This window comes from Aedes aegypti, chromosome 2 (genome assembly GCF_002204515.2).
Source record: "Aedes aegypti strain LVP_AGWG chromosome 2, AaegL5.0 Primary Assembly, whole genome shotgun sequence".
In the NCBI taxonomy this organism is placed as follows: Eukaryota; Metazoa; Arthropoda; class Insecta; order Diptera; family Culicidae; genus Aedes; species Aedes aegypti.
The window spans coordinates 63,416,631-63,439,358 of NC_035108.1; the positions used below are offsets into that span (position 1 = coordinate 63,416,631).

The following is a 22,728-nucleotide window of genomic DNA, read 5'->3' on the forward strand; positions in this document are numbered from 1 at the left end:
AAATACGGACTTGAAATGTAAAGCTCTCAAGTAAAATTTATCGTTTTTACCGAAGTAATTTTGACAGTTGATTCAGTATGAGCGTAATGTCACTTTTATTTGCGGAAAAAATGAGCAGCGCATTTTTCTGTACGGAAATGTGACAGCTCCATTCGATTTGCACGGCAGGCGTTACCGACGTTATGAAATCAGCTCTACTTCTCAGCAGCGTACAGCTCAAGTAATTTCGGAACAAAAAATCCTTGACCGTTTCTTGTCCTTTCTTCTTGCACACTACTTATGGACAACGTACCAACCATAAACAAGGATAATGATTCATGATTTTGAGAGGAGCGCGTATTTTTATGTTATGAAAAGTCATGAAATCATGAATCATTTTACAGTAATGCCAGCTTACACGTTACGTTTTTAATTTATGCATGTATGCATGAAAGTATGCTTGCTGGAATCATGAATCAATTTCATGAAAACATGAGCACTCTTGACATGGATTTAGTAACCTGTCATTTCTTCTTCTTCATGGCATTAACGTCCCCACTGGGATAGAGCCGGCTACTCAGCTTAGTGTTCTAAGAGCACTTCCACAGTTATTAACTGAGAGCTTTCTTTGCCAAAGTTGCCATTTTCGCATTCGTATATCATGTGGCAGGTACGATGATACTCTATGCCCAGGGAAGTCAAGGAAATTTCCATTACGAAAAGATCCTGGACCGACCGGGAATCGAACCCAGACACCTCCAGCATGGCTTTGCTTTGTAGCCGCGGACTCTAACCACTCGGCTAAGAAAGGCCCCTAACCTGTCATTTATTATTCATATTTATTATATTAAAAATCCAATAAATGTTCCCGGGATTGGAAACTCTACTCTGTGGTATAGTTGTGAGTGTAATTCCTGAAGAAATTCAAGAGAAACTATTTGAAGGAATCTGTTGAGAAATCGAATGTATCATTATTTGGACTGTAAGAAAAATACTTAGAAGAATCCAGAAAAAAAATAAACCCAAGAAGTATTTCACGGAGAAATCTCTGCAACAAATGTTATTATGATACTCATGAACTGATGCATCGTGACTGTGAAGCAATCAATCTTATAGAATACATATTGAAGTTTTTTGAGAAAACTCCTTGAAGAATACAAATTACCCCAAATTGGAAACTTAAACAAAGCCTAGACACATTTCTACAGGAATCTCCAGGCATTTTCCCTGAGGAGAAATACTTGCGAGATGCTTGGAGAAATTCAGGAGTTATTCGTGAAAGATGGGCTGCTGGAATCTACCCATACATAACTTTTCCTACCCTAAATAAGACACTATTTGACATTTTCCTTCTGGACAGAAAACATAAGTTTTACGTTTTTTTTAAGCTTTAACACTTTTTGGATCACTTTTATTAGCGTGAACCAAGAAATTTATGAGAAAATTGTTTCCGATGACTGCCATGTCGGGTTTTCTTTTTCATTTAGATTGTTTAGACTGGGGAAAATATTATAATCACTTCAAAGACCTCTCAGTTTTGTCGTCGTACGTAAAAAAATTGTGCATCTTCTTTTCAAGATTTTTGAGAAGTAGTTTGCGATCTTTAAGATAAAGATGAAACGAAATTACGTTTGGAATTTTCAAGAGCACAAATCTAGAGAACTAAACATCCGATCATAAATATTTTTTTATCCTTTGATAACCGCCAGTCAGTTATCAATTGATCAAAATATCAGTGCGTTTGGCTGTTTAGTTCAATAAATTTATGCTTTTGAATTTTAGATTAATTTTATTTCATGTTTACTTTAATAGATAGATAGATAGATAGATAGATATCCTTATTTGAGAGGTTAGCAGCCCGTTGCTCGTTCGTCTCTTTTTCATCTTAATAGTTTCAGAAAAACACGCGATAGTTTCATTTCTTTGCAATTTGAAAGAAAATTTCGTTTGTCCTGATAAAATTCAGGATCTTCTGCCTAAATCCACTTAATTCGGAAATACTGACAATGGGGGCCCAGATAGCCGTAGCGGTAAACGCGCAGCTATTCAGCAAGGGGCCATCCATAAATGACGTAGCATGTTTTCACTGATTTTTTGCACCCCCCCTCCCTCCTCGTAGCATTTCATCACAAATGTTGATATCCCCCTCGAAAAATACGTAGCATATCAAGCACCCCCCCCTCTTCTCTATGTTCGCAACAATTGGGCTAAAATGAACAATGAAATTCAGAAATTTAATAATTACTCTGACTGAAACGTCAGGATAATCTGACGAATAATTGTTTGATATACCGAGGCGCTCAAAAGTCATTTTTTTCTATCTTGATTACGATATTCAAGATAACCGTTTCGTCATGAGTGACTATCTTGGGAATGGGGTTCGATCCCAGGTTTTCGGCGTGAAAGGCATTGCAATCTCATCTGATAAACGAGATCATCTTCGGATAATGGAGAGATATTATCTGTAATCCAAGAGCGCTTTGAAATGATATCATCTCTCAATCTTGAGCATCAAAAGATATTCTTGACAGCTTTCTGGTGGTTTGGACGAATTTACTTTTGATTGGTTTAAAATTAAGAAAATTAATTTATTACCTTCCTTTGCAGAATTAACAACATGTGAGAGCAATTTTGAAGCATTTTTGTTTTCCTGATAATTGTGATATTCGAGAATATAGTCGTATTTGGTAATCAAGAATGGTGCGGAACAGTTTTGCAATATTGGTTTCAAGCGATGAAAACTGCAATTTCTGAACAACATGAGCACTTCCTCGTACCACAATGTCAAGCTTATATTATTTTTCGAATAAAATGACACTATAGAAGAATGAAACTCATTATGGTTTTTTGGCATAGAGTTTGTTTTGAATTCGTTTAGCAAATATATTGGGCTCTTCCCTAATAAGTGAGCTGAGTTTTCAGCTATCCAGTTATCGGGGAAATCCAGATTGATCATTGGTTTCACGGACAGTTTGTTCATCCTCCATACATTGTAAACTTTATCTGAGTGGTTTCCTTGTGAGACGATTCTGAAAGGCGGTGAACCGATTTAACGATGATTTGTAGCTAATGTCATTTGAACTAAATAGCTATTAAACAGAATTTTGGTTTAGGTGAAAGTTGGTTTGAAAGCATTAAAATTATTACCGCTAGAAACCATTTTCAAATCACCGGACTGTCACGTGCCCCGAGTATTCAATGTACGTGTGAGGTAATCAGAGTTTGACATGGGAATAGTTGTAGATACATTATCGATGAATATATTACAAAAGTCAAAGTTTAGTTATGTATATTTATTGAAATCAAGAAACGTGCAATCTTTCTGATTATCAACTCAATTTGTTTTTTATTGAATCCAACAACTGTATTACTACATATAATTATAATTTTATATTCTTCTTCTGATTTTCTAGCAGACGTGGATGAAAAATGCTGTAAACCCTGAAAAAGTAAATGAGAACTTAAAACGAGATATTATTTTAATAAATATTATTTACTTATCTTGGTTGTGATTGCTGATTTCTATTTAATTTGGGGATGTGCCCCGTTAGCTCTGTATTTTGTTTTCCACTAACAATTCATTGTCAAATGTGTGGATTTTCGTCAAGTAAATCAAATGCGTGGATTGCTGCGCTCAAGATGACTCATCTGAGCATAAGATATTAACAAAAAATCGATCACAGAGCTCTAAGATAATATCTCTCAATTCGATCCATATCATGCTCAGAAGATCGAAAGATGGGATGGAATGTAATGGCTGGTTCTAACCACTACACCAGGCACTTCCCAGCCAAAAGTCATTTGGAAAACAGTTTTAAACCGACTTTTTTCCTGTTTAAGGGCCGATTTCTTCATCTTCACTTAAGTTGTAAACCACGTTTACCCATACGATTAAACCAGGTTTAACGCCTAAGCGGTGGTGAAGAAACCGCTTATAAGTAACATAATTTTAATTTGTAGTACTTTTGCTATTGATAGCATAAAAAGATAAAACAAGTTTACAGCTAAAAAGGTAGTAACAATGTGAAAATTGAGTGGTTCGGATAATAATTGATAGGGCAATAGGGCAACACTCGAATTTGATGTCCTCATTATTCTCCAGGCTATTCCACCAAGAACGATGATATATCAACACAAATCGATGAGTAGCTTGGGCGAAGATCTTCTACGATGGTGAACACATTATACACTGAATACATATCTTGTTTTACTGTGATAATATTAATATTTACCTAAATAAGCATATTATATTCTTTTGAAGAAATAAAGCTCCTACAGAAAATAAGTATAACACTAAAACGGTTCATGCTATGTCGTGATAAAAAATGAAAAACTATCTTTTTTATGTCGATACAGCATTGTTTTATAGTTAACTTCAAATTGTTTGTTCATTAATAGATAAATTTAGACACGAGTATCATATCACATTCACATATGCCTTCAAAGCTGTCTAAAATTTATTTGATTGCATATATAACGGAAATTTAAAATTTCATAATAAAATTGTAATCTTAGTATATGATTTTTTTGAAGCTGAAACATCATATAAAACCCGTTTTAACACTCAAACAAAAAAAAGTGATAAAAAACTGTTTGTCAATGATTGTTTTCATCGCTACTTTTTTACTGACATAATTCAAAATGCTACGTCCACTAGTTGGGACCCCTCCCTCCCCCTCGTCACACATCGTCACAAATTCGTGAAGACCCCCCTCCCCCCTAAAATGCTACGTCATTTATGGACGACCCCCAAGACCAAGCTGAGGGTCGTGGGTTCGAATCCCACCAGTCGAGGATCTTTTCGGGTTGGAAACTTTCTCGACTCCCAGGGCATTAGAGTATCATCGTACCTGCCACACGATATACAAATGCAAAAACGGTCAATTGGCAAAGAAAGCTCTCAGTTAATAACTGTGGAAGTGCTCATAAGAACACTAAGCTGAGAAGCAGGCTTTGTCCCAGTTGGGATGTAACGCCAGAAAGAAGAAGACAATGATTGGCCGCACCTTCTGCATCCTTACTCGAATCGAAGAGCCTGGACTATAGGCTCGCTTCGATTTGTTGCTTGGAAAATTTGTCTAAAACAGCGAACTGTTTGCTGAATTCGATGCAATCATCACAGAAAAAATAACACTATAAAAGTAGCGTTTAATGTTCACAGTAGAAGAATCGGAAGGAATCTACCATAGATAAAAATTACTAAGAAGTGCTGTGTTATTTCTTTAGATATTAAAAAATCTTTCGTCAGCATAAATAATTTGTGTACGCACAGAAAGAGAGTACGATACGCATTGATCGATCGAATGACAATCTTCACTTAACTTCAATAACTGAAGGCCTAGCATACAATCAAAAATGTCAAACAAATATGAAAACCAAATTATTCAACAAACCATCAATTTCCCCGCGCGTTGTTTACTAACCCAGTCAAATACCCATCAAAATGTCATTTGTTTCACAACATCGTTCACCGCAGTCCTAATCAAGCGATGCATTTGTCATGCCCAACTAACGCTGTCGGATTGGAATGCCTCTAAAAATACAGAAGAAAAAAAAAACCCAACCAGAAATGAAAATTGCATAAACGAGGGGAAATTCCCTACCAACTAGGACGGCGTGCAATTGATGCCCAAAGCTTGTCGCGAACAATTTGCAATGTCACACAACCAATAGTTAGGGGAACATGGCCCAATACGAACGGATGGGGTGAAATGGCCCGACCCATTGAATCATTCCATTCCATGGGCAGAAATCTCATCAACTTTCGATTAACCTGAAGAGTTACAGCTGCATTCAGCAAAGGGGATCAAGTCTCCCCAGTCTTCACTTTGAATGCCCTTTTAATGTGGATCTTATTTCGAGAAAACTACACAAATCCTTAAAGTGGCATTTCGAATCACTTTCCCCTACTTACCTACTAGCATAGAGGGGTCTGTTCGAACTAAAAGGGGAAACGCTGGCCCAGACAAAAGCTCTTTCGCCGGCTAGAAGCAATATTATCTCATTGTCATGTTGCACAACATCGCGAATCGCGCCGTCACCGGCGTTTCAGTGACGTCAATGCTGTGGCGAAGAAACGAACTCGATAGATTTATTGAACCAAGTCGTCTAGAGCAATATAGGCAAGGGATCAATCAGAGTGCGGTGGTTGTGTGACGAAAAGATAATATTTAATTTGTTTACCTTTCGGAATCGACACATTGGCATTTCCTGGCGGATTCACGAGAGTCACTTCCTCATCGGCGCGTGATTTTGTATGGTACCGTAGAACGGGGTATCTTTGAGAAAACCTGGATTTCGTAGACACAAAAGTCAATTTGGACAAATTGAGATGTAAAATTGTGAAAAATAATGGAATCGTTCTGGTGGGCTTCGACCCCATGACTTCCAATAAGCTAGACTGGGCGCTTTAACCACTTACGCCACAGAACGGGTAATCATTTCGCAGCGCCAAAGTCCGTCACGAGCCCATATTCAAATTGATCATTGGTGCAAACTTGACCATGTTGTTACCAAATTGCATTTACTTCCCAGAATGCTGAATGTTTCATTGGCATCACAGACTTCCATGATTTCTAGTTTTTTAGATGCCTTATGATGATTCTGAACAATATTATTTTTAATGAGGTTATCTTTGCATAAAAATATATCAGTACTTGTGTTGAAAGTTTAAAATAAAAATCTTCTAGACAGAATTACCCCGTTTTACGATACGAAAATTTGCGCTACCTACGGGTCACAATACTTCACATCGGGCGACGTGCCGGCTTCCATAACCATGCCTTAAATTCAAAATTAGTTGCAGCTCGCTGTTTCTATTTTCGTTCACCACCCCTCTTCACGAGTTAGCTTTTTCGGTTTTTTCTAAACAGAAATCAGTTCAAGATCACTGCGGCCGGTGGCCCCCTGAATGTTATTGATTGCAGCCACGAGGCCCGGTGTTTGTTTCGCATACACATTATTCGTCATCGGCATCGTGGTGGGCATCTGACGAAATACTCGCGCTTTTATAGCCGGCCACCACCGGAACTTCAAGGTCAACTGGATGGTGCTTGCAGTATGAGTTGTATACGATGGTAACATGCGCCAGCACATGCTACGAATACGAGTAGGCAAGAAGAGAGAGAAAGAGGCATAACCGGCGAATGAAAGTGAAATTTATCACGTTTCCTCTTTCCCACGGCATTGACGTTGGTCGGGTGGAGCTCCAGCTTGGGGTGTTGTTAGAGGAAAACATGTATGGAGATAGGCCAAGGTGTGAGACTAATTGATTGGATTACGGAAACTGGTCTTAGGCGGAGGCTGGGTGTTAGAAAATACAGTGATCGTCCATATGCGCCGTTTTTTTTTTTTATTTCAGCGGCAAACTATTAACGACTTCGTATAGTTAATTCACAATTTTCACGCAGAAAAGCCTGGAGAATTTGCGCGAAATACAAAGCCATGCTGAATGTGTTTGGGTTCAACTCCCGGTCGGAGCAGGATATTTTCATAATAGAAATTTATTTGACTTCTCTCGGTATAAAATATCATCGTATCTGCCAAATGATATACGATGATTATACTCAATACCTCTGATAGATTCTTGAAGAGGCTCTTCTACAATGTATATTTGGCGGTTTGGTAGTTTCTTGGAGTGTTTTTTTTTTCAATTTCCTCCCAAAGCTCTACAAAGTTCATGTTTTTTTTTTCAATATATTCGGTGGATTCTTGGCATGATCTTTTGAATGTATGATGTGGACCACAAGCTATGCAAGCATTCATTGAAACAAAATCTAAAGAAACTACTTAAACTTCTGTTTACTATAAACAAACGGATAATATTCCAGAGTATTTTCTTCTGGAGAAAATTCATGTAAAAACTATTAACTTTATATCTAGATTGCCATAAATTTGAAAGATTGTTTAAAAATAGAGGAATTGACAAAGTCTTTGAAGTCTACTCCTTTAACTCTCAAAACCCCAACAAGTCAGACGTTGATTAAAAATTAGACGTTCATTAAAAATTAACTTCAAAAAATCATAACTTGGTCAATTATTAATCGATTTTGGATCTTTTGGTCTCAAACAAACCGCATACTCCTCAAGATTTATTGTGTTCCAGATGAAATGGGATTGGTCACTTGGTTCCGGAGTTATTCCGGATTCAAATGGGGTATATTCGTTCCGGAAGTGATAGTTCAGTTAGATTTTTCAAGAAAATTAAAAAAGCTGCCAGAAGGTCGAATGACTTTGGTTCTTATTGATTCTGGCCATTTTGGATGCCCGGTCATCTGGCACCGGTTCCTGAAGTTACCCAAAAAGGACATTTTCTGGAACATAAAGAATTGATTATTCGTTTTTCATTATAGCATGCCTTCCTTTACATAGGCAGGCTGCTAACCAAACCAGCAAGCCTCTCTGCCATAAAATTTACCCCAACCTTTCACCCTTCCCGCATGAACTGGCGTTGACGCAGTGGTGTATACGGTCGACCGTGGGAGCCAGTTGAATGCATCATCAATTCCTTCCCCTTCCCCTCATTGGTCTGCATTCTGACGTGGCAGGCACCATTGTTGCCTAAAAATGATCTTCTTCACTTGTACACTGAGGGTGCCTGTTAATCCCAAGCAGTCATCTAATTGGTTCCTTGTTTAAGTGCAGCTGATCTGGCGATACTGGAGTAGCAACCACGGGCGGCCAATCAAGCTCAAGCACAAGCTTAGGAAAAACGCTTCTTTAACAGATTTTAGATTTAGATAGATGTTCTTGTAGTCTTCCAAATTAGGAAATTTTTAAATTCTTTCTCTTCTTCACGTTTCGTATCCAATAGTTAATATATTTCAATTTTGAAAATCTCCCTTTTCTTAGAAGCGTGTCGTGCTTTATGAATGAACTGCAGTTTCAAGAAATCCTTCATTATTTTCTAGCATGAATTTCCTCTGTTGATTCCTAAGATCCTTAAGAAGCTATTTTAACTTGGACGAATATTCTTTGATTAGCCTGCAAATTCGATAACCCTTCGCAGTTTTTTTGTGAAATCATTTGTAGGACTAATGAGCTAAGTGATTTACTCAGCACCAGACCAGACCTCCGAAATGGTAATTATTTATCTTTAGTAGATGCCTGACATATTCCTTGGCAGCTGGTAAAGTTATTGCCAAACTGTTAGCAAGATCCTCCAAGAGATCTTCCTTGTCAACCTACTAGGAAGATTTTTGGAATGTGCATTGAAAAGAAAACTTGACCATTTATCCAGAGATTGTAAAAGCCCTCGAAGCCCTCGACAAACTTCCCGGTGTTAAAGCACTTAACTTAGAATGCGAATGTTTGTTGAGATTATTAGCATGAAACGATTGATGATCCAACATTTTATTTTATTTTTGTATTCTCAGCAATTTGAACAAGATACTAATTGTAATTGTAGCGGTAAACGCGCAGCTATACACCATGATCTAAGCTGAGAAGCAGGCTTTGTCCCAGTTGGAGCGTACACGGGTAAAAATGTGGCACTCTAAAACAGGAGAAAGGGTCATGATTTCGGGAGGAAGGTGTGTTTTCATGTTATGAAAATACACCATGACCAAAAATCATGTAATCATGAAGCATTTTACCGGTACGCCGGCTGTACGTTACGTTGTAAGTTTTTAGCGAAGAAAAATGTCAATTGAAATCCTCAAATCATGAAGCAGCATACACATGAATAAAATTCATGGAACATAAGCACTATTCATGGATTTAGTCATCTGCCATTTATGATTCCTATTTTTGATACAAAAGTGGCAATTTCGGTCATGGAGTGCTTCGTGAAGCCCAAGCAGGACAGTTCGGTTTTGCGTCGTCCGATAGATTTAGCTCACAGTTTCGCGCATGTTTTCGTCGCCGGAGATTTTTTTTTTTTTTCCTGTTTTGGAGCGTTTTGCTGGGTAGTGTTTCGTAAAGCCCAAGCAGGACAGTTCGGTTTTGCGTCGTCCGATAGATTAAGCTCACGGTTTCGCGCATGTTTTCGTCGCCGGAGATTTATTTATTTTTTTTTTTTGTTTTTTCCTGTTTTGGAGCGTCTTGCTGGGTAGTGCTTCGTGAAGCCCAAGCAGGACAGTTCGGTTTTGCGTCGTCCGATAGATTTAGCTCACAGTTTCCCGCATGTTTTCGTCGCCGGAGATTTTTTTTTTTTTTTCCTGTTTTGGAGCGTTTTGCAGGGTAGTGCTTCGTGAAGCCCAAGCAGGACCGTTTTTACATTCAGAAATGGAATAGTGAAAAGTGAAAAATGAAAAAAGTGATTTGTTTGATTTGTGTCCTCAGTACTGTTGGTTTTTGGCTGCCCTAAGTTCACCGAACCATCCGGAAGTGACATGCAGCACATAAATTTAGAGAATCAATCCGGTGAGTTTGTTCCAGTATGATACTTTTTCTTTTGTGAGCCTTCCGGATCGTTTTTGTTCGCGTCGTGGAACTTCTGATCGTTTTTTGAACGGAAAATGTTATTTTCGGAGTTTGATAATTATGTTCAGATTGCGCATTCTGTCCGGGCGGGTGTAACGCAACTAACAATCGGTTGTGGATGCTTTTTAACCGTTCGATGACCCTGGAGGGATCGATCCTGCTTTTCGTATAATTTTGAGCAGAAAAATCGACTGTGTCCTAGGGTGTTTAGTTCGAACGCGCTTCCTTTCGTTTTTCGATTATCTAAAAATACAGTACCACCCAGTACAGTTTTTCAATGAGCACAGTATAGTTTTTCAATAGGCGTGATATTTTTTTTACGCGTATCGTTACACAATCCGATGACCCTGGAGGGATCGGTTTTGCTTTTTACTGGTTGTTGAGCAAAAATATTACTGCACAATCGACAAGCATTTCGCGAAATACTATTTATACTATAAATAAGCTATTGTTTTCTCTTTTGATTGCCGGCATTCAAAAGATTAATTTGAAAACGCTTAAACAACAAATATTTATGGTCTATCGCCAGCTTTCTAGGCGAATCCTGACAATATACCTTCCCCAACCTCCAACTCCGTAGCACTTATGAGGGTGTCGCTGAGTCGGTGGCCTCTCATCAAGTAAGTGCTACATCAACATTTCCTTCCCCTATCCCAAGTTACGGTAAAGATGGGCGTGGCCGGGAATAGCGATATTCATGCTTTTAGTATTCTTGTTTATGATTTGAACAAGGTATACTCCCCAGCCTTGTTCTTGAAAGTAGTCAGGATGAGATTATTAAAAAGAAACATGAATGTTGCTAGTATCCAATCTACGAAGTATACCGTAACTACGCTAACGCTAACGCTAACGCTAAAAGTGGCAATTTCGGTCATGATATCATGAAGCAGGATTTGATATCATGAACACAGGTCATAAAACATCAGCAATTTTCATGTATTCATATGCCTGTCATTTATGATTCCAATTTTGGTGCTGAAAAGTGGTAAGTTGAGTCATGAAATCATGAAGCAGGATCCCTGAATCATAAACTCCTTTCATGAAAACGAAACATTATACGTCAATTGAGATCCCAGTTTATATTTGCCATTGGTAAACAAATAATTTTAAGATTATAATTGTTACTGCTTTTGAGCCGATAGTTTTGTAATAAACCGTGAAAACATTCCACAAATGTCAACCTAACGAGTGTAACATCTTTAGCAGGAACGCAAACATTCGGTGGTTAGGTTTGTACGCAAAATGTTGTTTCGGGCATCAATTGAATAGGCGAATATTTTAAAAGCTAAACTATAACTCCGACATCTGGTAGCTAGTGAAAGAACCTTCAAAAAAGAGGTTGGATTGAGAACGCACCGTGTGCAGCATAGGAAGGAGCAGACAATTTACACTTTTTCTCGGAATAGTTCTTTTCTAGACGATTAGAGAGCATTGAAAAACATAATAAACCTGTTTTCCAACGAAAATGTACAGATCCGTTCAGTGCCCAGATCCCAGGGGCCCAGATAGCCGTAGCGGTAAACGCGCAGCTATTCAGCAAGACCAAGCTGAGGGTCGTGGGTTCGAATCCCACCGGTCGAGGATCTTTTCGGGTTGGAAATTTTCTCGACTTCCCAGGGCATAGAGTATCTTCGTACTTGGCACACGATATACACATGCAAAAATGGTTAATTGGCATAGAAAGCTCTCAGTTAATAACTGTGGAAGTGCTTTTAAGATCGCTAAGCTGAGAGGCAGGCTTTGTCCCAGTTGGGACGTAACGCCAGAAAAAAGAAGATCCGTTCAGTGCACATGTACGATTAGTGCGATAAAATTGGAAAATTGGTGTTGGGAAACATAGGTTATAAACTTCCGGATTCTTTGTTAGTGGTTAAATTTGTTGTGAAATCACGCGTATCGCAAGAATAATGGTTCCAAATGATTATGCGAATGGAAAATAGTTCATTAACCGATTGATTATTACCCAATTTTTGGTTTGAAAATTTTAATTTTGGACGTAAACAAACATTTTCAGTGACATTTCTTTCATTTCTCCCTAGCGATCTCTATGATGGTGGTGTATTATATTTGCCTATTGACAAATGGTCCCTGGGCTGGTGGATTGCATGAGTGATGGAACGACTCTGCGGATGTGGAAAGTGAAACTGAAACATCCAGCTGCCGAAGGCCTTTTGTGTGCTGCTCTATTATAGGACGTGGGGAATGCATCACTTCCGAATAGTTAAAATCGCCGACAAGTTTGCAAGCAAAATCTTCGCTCGAAGCCAAACATTGCCCGGTTCTGCATAGTCAGGATGAAGTAAGTACATTATGGAACATCCAACAGCTCCGGCAGATTAATTGTGTCGTGAAACAATGTAGGAACTCACGTAAATTTCGCCAAGAATGTCATCTGTATGATGACAAGGTTCCGAAGAATTTAAACATATTCGAAAACAAAACTATTTTTATAATTTCACTAGAAAACATCACCGATCTCCATGAGACACGTTGACTTGGGTGAAGAAAGTGACAGTTGGATTTGTGTAACGCCCTGAGCATACGAATTCTTGCATAATAGTCACGATTTCATGACTTTTAGTCATGATATCATGAAACATAAAATTTTATGAATTCATGACTTTTTGTTCCTGAATCCGGCAACGGATTTTTTTTCGTATAACATTAGAAATAGGAACAAGGTCCATAAAAACTGATTTTCTGGCTCCAGCCGTTTACATTTTTGAATCTCATCATAGTAGCTTTTATAGCTTTGAAAATAGTATCGACAAAATCGAGTCAACAATGACAATCTACTGATTTTCTCATTTCATCAAAATGTCAATTATTTTATTGAAATTATTGCCGGACACATGTAAATTTTGTTCATAACAGAGCAGTTCATCATGAAAAACAATCTTCTGAGACGCCCCCTGTCCGCCTCTGGCTACGCCCATGATGAATGTCGCATAATTTGAAGCCTCCAGGGAGTGGATGAATGTCTGCACAAAATGTCAAAATGTCTGCTTGATTCAATCTTTTCGCATTCGAAGTAGGTAAAACCTGAGAGTAAAACTTTATCACTCTGTGACAGTAAGCAACTGGTCGAAGCAACAAAAAAAAACTGTACAGTCATGAACAGGTTCGTCACTTGGTCTGACACAGATAAAGATGGAGCATACAAGTCTTTGAGCCTTCTGTTTGACAATAATTAATTTTCTAGTGTGTTGAATTTGGCTGAGAACAAATCTTAGGTTACCTTAAAACAGAGTCATTTGTAGTGGAAGGTTGAAGGTTGAGTTTATTTGTCCACTTAACCTTCAACCTTCACCATATTTACGTTGACATTGAGCTTTGAGCCTAAGTTGGAGAACTCTATTATTTTTCCATCTAAAAGAATTCTGTATCAATTCTGCATTTTGTTTGTCAAAACACGTTTTTCAGATTGTGCAGAATGATATGAATTGAGTTATAAATATATAGTGCGCTGCAATATTAAACCGGTTGAGTTTGATTGCATTGCAGACGTTTAGTTGTAGTTTTCCGTCTCCAAGAAATAAGACGGATAAAAAAAGCATCTTCACACCGTACAGGTTAGATGCACTTCATCTAATTTGGGAAAACACCCCAGCGGCAGTGCGCCATGTGAGAACATCTCCATCCGATAGCCTCTCGAAGCGGGTTTGAAGATCTGTGATTGCCATCAGTAGTTGTCTCCGCGATGTCCCGAGGGCTCGCAGACACATTTGGAAATTAATGAAGCTACCTACATGACGCACAGAATCGAAACAGATCGGTTAGGTACCTGCTTGTTGCTTTCGAGAATGATAACGTTATAATCTTGCTTGTCGCTTTCGAGAAATCACCGGATGTTTACAGAACGGTTCCGGTATTGAAATTAGCAAACGATCATTGTAGACAGCAGGATTTTTGGAAAACGTGTTAGGAACCGCTTATCGGTGTTTCTGATGGTATTAAAATAAGCTGTTCAGTGTGATCCATGTTATATGTTGAGATGTTAGGACATGATTTTGAATTCGTGGAAACAAACAAATCGAGTTTCTTGTTCATAAATAAGTACCTACATTAAGCAAGCTTTTTTATTCCTTCATTAGCATTATTTCGAACATTATATATATTTTTTAAGTTCTAAATTTTTTTGTGCTATAGCTGTTTGTGCTATTTAACTAGTCAAATAAAATCCAGCCATCGGGTTTGCTTTGAGAATTGTTCCACGATCAATGTTTGGCGTTTAAGGTTCCAATGACAATAAATTTAGTCTTATTGAGAGTCAATACTCTCGAGTCTGTTTGAAACAGCTGAACTTGCTGTCAGGTGCATTGAAAAGGCAAGCTATATTTCAACAGAGAAACTCAAAGTTTCAAAAATTTTGGTTTCAAATGACGAAAAAAGTTAAAGTGTTATATGCCTATGAATTATGAGTGCAACGTCACCACATGTTCGACCACACTTAGACAATCATTACGATACACCCGATTCTGTTTTTGCACGGATTTTTTTTTTTACACGGCCGTGCCAAAAAAGTTTCCATACATTTGTTTTCGCCAAAACCTTATTTTTGCATGAAACGTCGAGAACTGGTGTTACTTTTATTGCACGGTTTTTGAAATTTTGAACTGAATACTTTTTTGCTTGGTACGCATCCCCCGTGCAAAAACAGAATAGGGTGTATACGAAAAAAAAGAACTTATTTGAGTTTGGAATCAGACTTCATATAAATTCAAAAATACTGCTATCTTGTTATTGCTGTTTGCGTTTGACGTGCATATCTTGTTTGTACTGGCTTCACAAAGTCCGCGTTTGGTATTCCCGAATTTGATATTTGCGTTTCAAACGCACATAGCAGTATAAACTGTTAGAAAATTAAAAAGCTCGTTCGGTTACCATTCAAAAAATAGCATTATATTTTGAAAATTTTAAATTATTTTGAGTTCATTTGAGAAACGTTATTTTCTGTTATCCGTGTTAAAAAATTCATGACATGATATCTAATTCGTGAAAACAAACAAATATAGCTATTTTGTTCGTAAATACACTAAACATAGCATACATATCTAGATTACTTAGTGGTTATAAACATGAGAACAAAAACAGTATAGTCAATGTCAGAAGTTAACTAGTGACGTAGATACTTGAACTCTGAATGACTTAGCTAGTTAATCGTCGTACTAATCAGGTACTTTTAACTGAATGCGTGTCAAGCAACAAAAAGGTTACTTCGTCTACACGCATGCGTAAAACAATCATTTACAAAAGTTACCTAGAAATGTATAAAAACAGCCTACTACTATCTGCGCACATCATAGCCCATACCAAACCGGGTCAATCACCTTGACGAGCAACAACAGTTTCTTCACGGCGCGGTTGCCATAGACTTAGACACTTGCAGAAGCGTCAATCGATCACTTGATCATCGTTTGCTAACTTTTGCTTTCTTTGCTCTCGACCACTCCGTCCCATCCCATCTTCGTCTGGTGTCGTCGTGCAGTTGCCTCCCCTCGTCCCCGTCGACCACGCCAACCGTCGCAGAGTGCAACGCACTGTAATTTCGGGTGGCGGTCAATCGGATTACAGCGTGCAAAAACTTACAATTCAGCGCACAATGGTCGGAAAAAATGAAGTTTGGACACAACTAGTTTTATCGTGGTATTTAATCTCGCTGAACTTTAAGGACATATAAGAAAGAATCCCTGTCATGGCAGGGAAGATGGCTCCCTCACGCATACAGACACATTCAGCCAGCGGTTTGCTTTTTCTCTCATATTATGCAACTTACCAGTAATTAATCACAGCCAAATTGCTAAAACACTGTAAGAACTATATTACCTTTCCATTTAACTCATTTTCTCAACTGAATATGCTCGAAATTTGACGATTCGTGGCCATTTTCAACACGCACGACGACTATTTCGGTGCTTGTTTACACTAATCCACTTTCAAACGAAGGACATTTTCACTAAATTTCCTAGTTTCTGCTAAAGGTAGTCCGCTTAGCACGATTTACTTTCACTTATTGTATATTTAAGAACAGGTACTAGATAATTTCTGGTAGATATAACTCAAAACTTTGCAAAACCGTGGTCAAAACAACCACGATGTTAGAATATTCCACTTTTTTTATTTTTCTATTTTTTGATCGCTTTCGTTGTTGCAGTGTTGTCAGTGTCGTTGGAAGGTATGTAAGACATCCAGCAGTTTGAAAGCGAAAACGCCAATCACAAAAATAAAATGAACATCAATAGCTGGCAACGATGTACATTTGATTTAAATTTCACTACTACCCGGAAATAAGAGAATAAAGTTGTGCCTACCGCTACATTAACATTAAAATTTGTAGAGTCAACGGAGTTTCATCTTAAAGACCTATTTTACATTGCGAGCTTTGTTGTTTGTTTATTAACACTTTTCACAAAGTGTATTCGGGACTACGAAGCTGCTGATGTTTTCTTCGGTTTTCTTTGAGAAAAACAAGGAGAGATATATTTTTTGCTTTTTTTTCACGCACACGATGACGGTTCCTTACGAGGTTTTCCATAAGTGCGAGTGCTTTGTAAATCTCTTTTTGTTTCGTAGTCGCGAATAGGATGACAGCTGGTTTATTATAAATACGGTACATTAGGTTTATTTAACGATCAACGCTCCGTCATCGTAATCATCGTCATCATCGAAACTTCAATAGCAGTTTTTCTGTTCAAAACTGAAAATTATTCGATGAAAATGTGTTCACTGTGTTTCGGTTGGAGAATAGAATACAGTGAACACATTTTCCTGTAAACATTCTTGATTTTGAACGAAAAAACTGCTTTTGAAAAATTCCGAAATCAATGACGGATCCTGCCCCCTTAACGTTCAACGCTCCGTCATCGTAATCATCGAAAGTTCAAAGCCAGTTTTTCTGTTCAAAACTAAACATTGTTCGATGAAAATATGTTCACTGTTGTTCGGTTGGCGAATAGAACACAATGAACACTTTTTCTTGAAAATTTTCTTGATTTTGAACGAAAAGCTGCTTTTGAAAAATCCGAAATCAATGACAGATCCTGCCCCCTTAAAAACAAAAAAACAATATAAAAACCTCAAAACCATGTTCGGTTGTTTTGACCGCCTCTTTGTATAGAACCTGTCCATTGTGCACAGTCAGCTGGTTATTTTTATTGTCTGGTGGTTACTGAATGCAACACACGTAGTGCATTGCCGAAGGTACCGAGCGAGCAGCGCAACCAAAGTGCGGAGAGGCACGCGAAATCGAAAGTGAAAGAGAAGGTCCAAAAGTGGGTCAATCGCGTATTTTCGAGCTACCTACCTCGCAACCTCCTCTGACGTGACGACGCCGTGAAGAACTTGGCCGACTCCACGACCACTAGAGGGAGTGCTGCTGTACGTATAGGGTTGCCTACGTGAGAAAACCCGCTCTTATTATTCAATGGTGGTGGGCCCGGCAAACGAAGTTGGCTGTGGCAAAGGAAGACGAAGAGGCGAAGCGTGCCACCACCGCACGCGATGAGGTAATTTGACGTGTGTGCGGTCAAGGATTTTGACAGTTGCATTGTTTATTGTTCTCTGAGCTCAAGATGGTGTGTTTAGTAATTTGGCTAAGTGCGTACCTACAGAGTTGGGTAGTGCGCGATTAGCGATGCCAATCACGGCGCTGGATTAGTGTGTGTAGGTTACCGTGAGGCGAATTGCAATGATTGCACATTTTCGTTGTCGCAGCGGGCTCGTGCAAGAAACGAAAGGTGTTTCACCTCTGGAGCCGATGAGCCAGGGTTGTAGTCAGGTAGGAAGATTGATTATATTCTTTACATGTACGTATAACGGAATCACCTTATACGTTATGCGATGTATATAAATGTAAAATTTCGTTTACGTTCAAAACGGAAGGCGATATGGATACCTTTTTTATATGATAAGAAACTAATCTATAACCTTATACGACTTTATGAAAACAAAGCAGATTTAACAGCTTCTACCGATTCATTTAGCTTACTTCGTACTTGCATGTATTGACCGTTTTTGTGAAAAGATCTTCTATCTATTGTGAGCGAGCTTGTTTTGTTGTTTGTTTTTTGTCTATTTTGATGATAATTTGATTCACTGATCGGCGGAATTCGAATGCACGGCATCAGGCATTGCAGAATTCATTCTCGATCGATTTCGAAGCACGATCAAAGCAAACGAAGAAAAATATTGCATCTGTATCGGTTCAAGATCGGCAATGATTCGCAAGTTGTAACAAGTTTGATAAATAGCAGCTGCAAGTGTTACCGAAATTGGTCATACAATTAATTCAATGGATATCTCATGATATTGATGAGCTACAAGATTGGTGTCTTCGGCCAATTTGTTCAGCAGATCGAGGGCGAGATCACGAATGGCAAGAAGGTAGGAATCTTCGACAAAGTTCTACAGCAGATCAAAATCCATCGGAAGATGGCCGTCATAACGGCAGACATAGGCCCCTATTTGCATTTCCAAAGGCAATAAACGGAAGACATAGTAAACAGAACTTAAATAAAGAGTGTAGCGTTGCTCGTTGGCTTCATTGTGAGATTTGTGCATTTAAAGTTAAAAAAGTTAAATTAACAACAATTATAAAATCCCTTTTTTTGCCTTGATCAAAGTTTACAATGATGGCATTTAATTAATAGACGTTTATTTGTTATGAGGATTTCAATAATGTGTACATATTTGTATAGAAATTGAAGTTTCCAATAACACTCAAGTGTCTGAAAATCCATTTTTGATACTGTTCCCCGGATTCGCTCAAAATTCACGAAAGTAATGTTTTAAAATTTCTTCAAAAATGCCTACCTTAGAAATTTTTTAATAGTCATACATTCCAAAGAGGTTCTAACGGAATACATTCAAATGTTCTTTCTAATTTATAACTCATTCTTCACGAAAGTAATGTTTTAAAATTTCTTCAAAAATGCCTACCTTAGAATTTTTTTAATATTCATACATTCCAAAGAGGTTCTAACGGAATACATTCAAATGTTCTTTCTAGTTTATAACTCTTCTGTGAAAATACTCAAAAGTTTTCCAAGCAACTTGTTCAGGAATTTCTTCGGAGAATTAAATTAGTATACCCCATTAGGCATAAAGACGTTAGGCATAAGGACGTTAGGCATAAGTATGTTAGGCATAATGGACGTTAGGCATAAATACGTTAGGCATAATGGATGTTAGGCATAAAATGTGTTAGGCATAATGGACGTTAGGCATTTGCAAATTCCATTACGTTGATAGGGGTGGGTGGGTGTCCTTAAGATGTAACAGCTAATAAAAACAAGTAGAAAATTCATACAAAAAGCGTAACGAGGGGGTGGGTTAATTGATTGGTTATAAATTGCTATTTCCGGTGTTAAGTCCAGTTCAATCCATTTACATTTGCGATGTGCAAGTGTTATTTATTTCCAGAGATGTTTAGTTTGGTGAGTATACTTATGACATTTTATGTTATATTTCTCATTCAAATATATATTTCTATTATATTTATTTGCGTTAATTCTAAAGAAGGAAAATCTTCCATATATTAATTAGTACTTATATTGCAAATGATTAATTTGAAGACAACAATCTAGAGTCAAGTCAAAAATTCATGTCATGATAGGTGATATTATCTTCAACGATAATAAGTATTGGTATATAGTAGTGTGACCCCAATAAAAGCGTTACATGTTCAGTCCGAGTCTGCTCATCAATTTAATGTGGTGAAAACAGTTCCTTTGCCTCTTCTGCTAACAATTTTCGATGATTTTGATTAGCCACATATGAAAGCATTGCCGAAAGCACCTTGTAAATATTAGAAAATCGCCTAGTTTAAAAATTAAAATTAGATTTCAAAGTCAATTTAACAGCCAAGCTTAAATTTAACATAGCATAATATGCAGCATTCAGCATGGCGTGCATTTTTTTATGGAAATATTTGCATCTACAATTCCAATAACTATTAGAACTGCAAGAATCCAGCATATTATTGGAAAAAAATTCCCCTGCTTATAGTCATTATGATTCAAAGAAGGAAAAATGTATGATGGAAGTATTAAGAGCAAAAATGACATTAATTTTTGAAAAAGTATTTCTCGAAAGATCAGTTTAATTATAAAAGAAGAAAAAATTTCTGTTTAAAACATTAGCAGCACTAGCTTCAATAATTTTATCGAAAATATAACTATAAAGAACAGCCTTCAATTTAAAGAAGGGATAATCTATGATGAAAAATTTGCCAGTAATATGTGTATAACCAAACTGAAAAGATGAGCAGCAGTTACAGCGTCGTTAATATTCTTGTCATTACACCCCAACCCAAGCTCTTAGCTTAGTGTTAGGGAAGCACTTTCATAGTTATTACCCAAACGTTTGCCTTGCAAAAGTGGCCATTTTGCATTCTCATTTGTGCACGATACATGAGCTCGTTTATACTTCGTGGCCAAGGATCCTGGATCGACTTGAAACCGAACTAAAATACCTTCAGCATGGCTTTACTCTATGGTCACAGAAGGAAGTTACCACAAAGCTAATAAAGGCAATTGACAGCATAATCAAGTTTTGTTCTACAAATTGACCTCAAAGATTCACATCTATGGGACGAATGCAAGGCAATCGTATTTCAAAGGACACACTTTTGATCTTTGAAGCCCTCAACAATTACCAAAAAAAGTCAGCTCACATTTTACACAAACAATTTCTTTTTTTTTTTATTTTGGGAATTATGCCTATCGTCCATTATGATTAATGTCCATTATGCCAAACATCCATTATGCCAAACGTCCATTATGCCTATCGTATTTATGCCTATCGTACTTATGCCTAACGTCTTTATGCCTAACGTACTTATGCCTAACGTCGTGCACCCGAATTAAATTATTGTTTTCCCTGGAATTTGCCCAAGAATTCTTCCGATAAATTACGCAGAGTTTCATCCAAGCACTTTCCAGAGATTTTTTACGTTAAACAGAATTAGCTTTTTTTCTGGGGATTTTCCAAATCAATTTTTTCAACAAAATAACTAATGGATTTTCCAATTCATTCTAGAACTTCTCGAAATTTCATCAAGTATTCTTTGATGTTCTAAAAATTCCTCCATATTTTTTCCTGAATGTTTATTTTGGGATTCTTTCAAAAATAATACTCCAGGAATACCTCAATATATTTTTCGAGGAATTTTTCACAAATTACTCTACGGATCACTCTATTTCCATATCTAATTAACATAAAATTTGAAGAGTTTTGGAAGAATTTCTTATTTTTTTATTATTGCTGCTTAAATTGAATTTAGAAAAAAACTTTATTATTGTCGGAAAATTGAAGAATTCACTGTTCCAATTTTAAAACCAGACAAAAATCCTGCAGAAGCTTCTAGCTATCGTCCAATCAGTTTGCTTTCCTCCATCAGTAAACTTTTTGAAAAGGTTATTTTGAACAGAATGATGGCCCACATCAACGAATATTCAATTTTTGCCAATGAACAGTTCGGATTCCGCCATGGACATTCGACCACTCATCAACTTTTACGTGTAACAAATTTGATCCGTTCCAACAAATCTGAAGGCTATTCTACTGGTCTTGCTCTTCTAGACATAGAAAAAGCATTCGACAGTGTTTGGCATGAAGGTTTGATTGTAAAATTAAAAAAACTTTAATTTTCCAACATACATTGTTCGAATAATTCAAAGTTATCTGTCAAATCGTACACTTCAGGTTAATTATCAGAACTCTAGATCTGAAAGACTTCCTGTAAGAGCTGGTGTTCCTCAAGGCAGCATTTTGGGACCAATATTATACAAAATTTTCACATCTGACTTACCGGAGTTACCTCAGGGATCTCAAAAATCTTTGTTTGCGGATGACACAGGCCTCTCCGCCAAAGGACGAAGCCTGCGTGTCATCTGTAGTCGATTGCAAAAAAGTTTGGATATTTTTTCTTCATACTTGCAAAAATGGAAGATTTCTCCTAATGCTTCCAAAACTCAACTAATAATATTCCCACATAAACCAAAAGCTCTTTATTTGAAACCTTCAAGTAGACATGTTGTCACGATGAGAGGGGTTCCAATAAATTGGTCAGATGAAGTTAAGTATCTAGGGCTCATGCTAGATAATAATTTAACTTTCAAAAATCACATTGAGGGCATTCAAGCTAAATGTAATAAATATGTAAAATGTCTCTATCCCCTTATTAATAGAAAATCAAAACTTTGTCTTAAGAACAAGCTTTTGATATTCAAACAAATTTTCAGGCTAGCCATGTTGTATGCTGTACCAATATGGACTAGCTGTCGTAATACCAGGAAGAAAGCTCTGCAGAGAATTCAAATTAAAATT

The 22,728-nt window shown here is 37.4% G+C and overlaps 1 protein-coding gene and 1 long non-coding RNA gene across 2 annotated transcripts in view; one reads left to right on the forward strand and one right to left on the reverse strand.

Annotated features, from left to right (window-relative positions):
• Positions 1 to 22,728, reverse strand: part of LOC5566329 — a 32,849-nt gene that overhangs the window by 4,693 nt on the left and 5,428 nt on the right. The window lies entirely within an intron of this gene.
• Positions 2,390 to 2,812, forward strand: LOC110675605. Its single transcript, XR_002499646.1, has 2 exons — positions 2,390 to 2,520; positions 2,587 to 2,812. It is a non-coding gene; the product is annotated as an uncharacterized LOC110675605 (long non-coding RNA).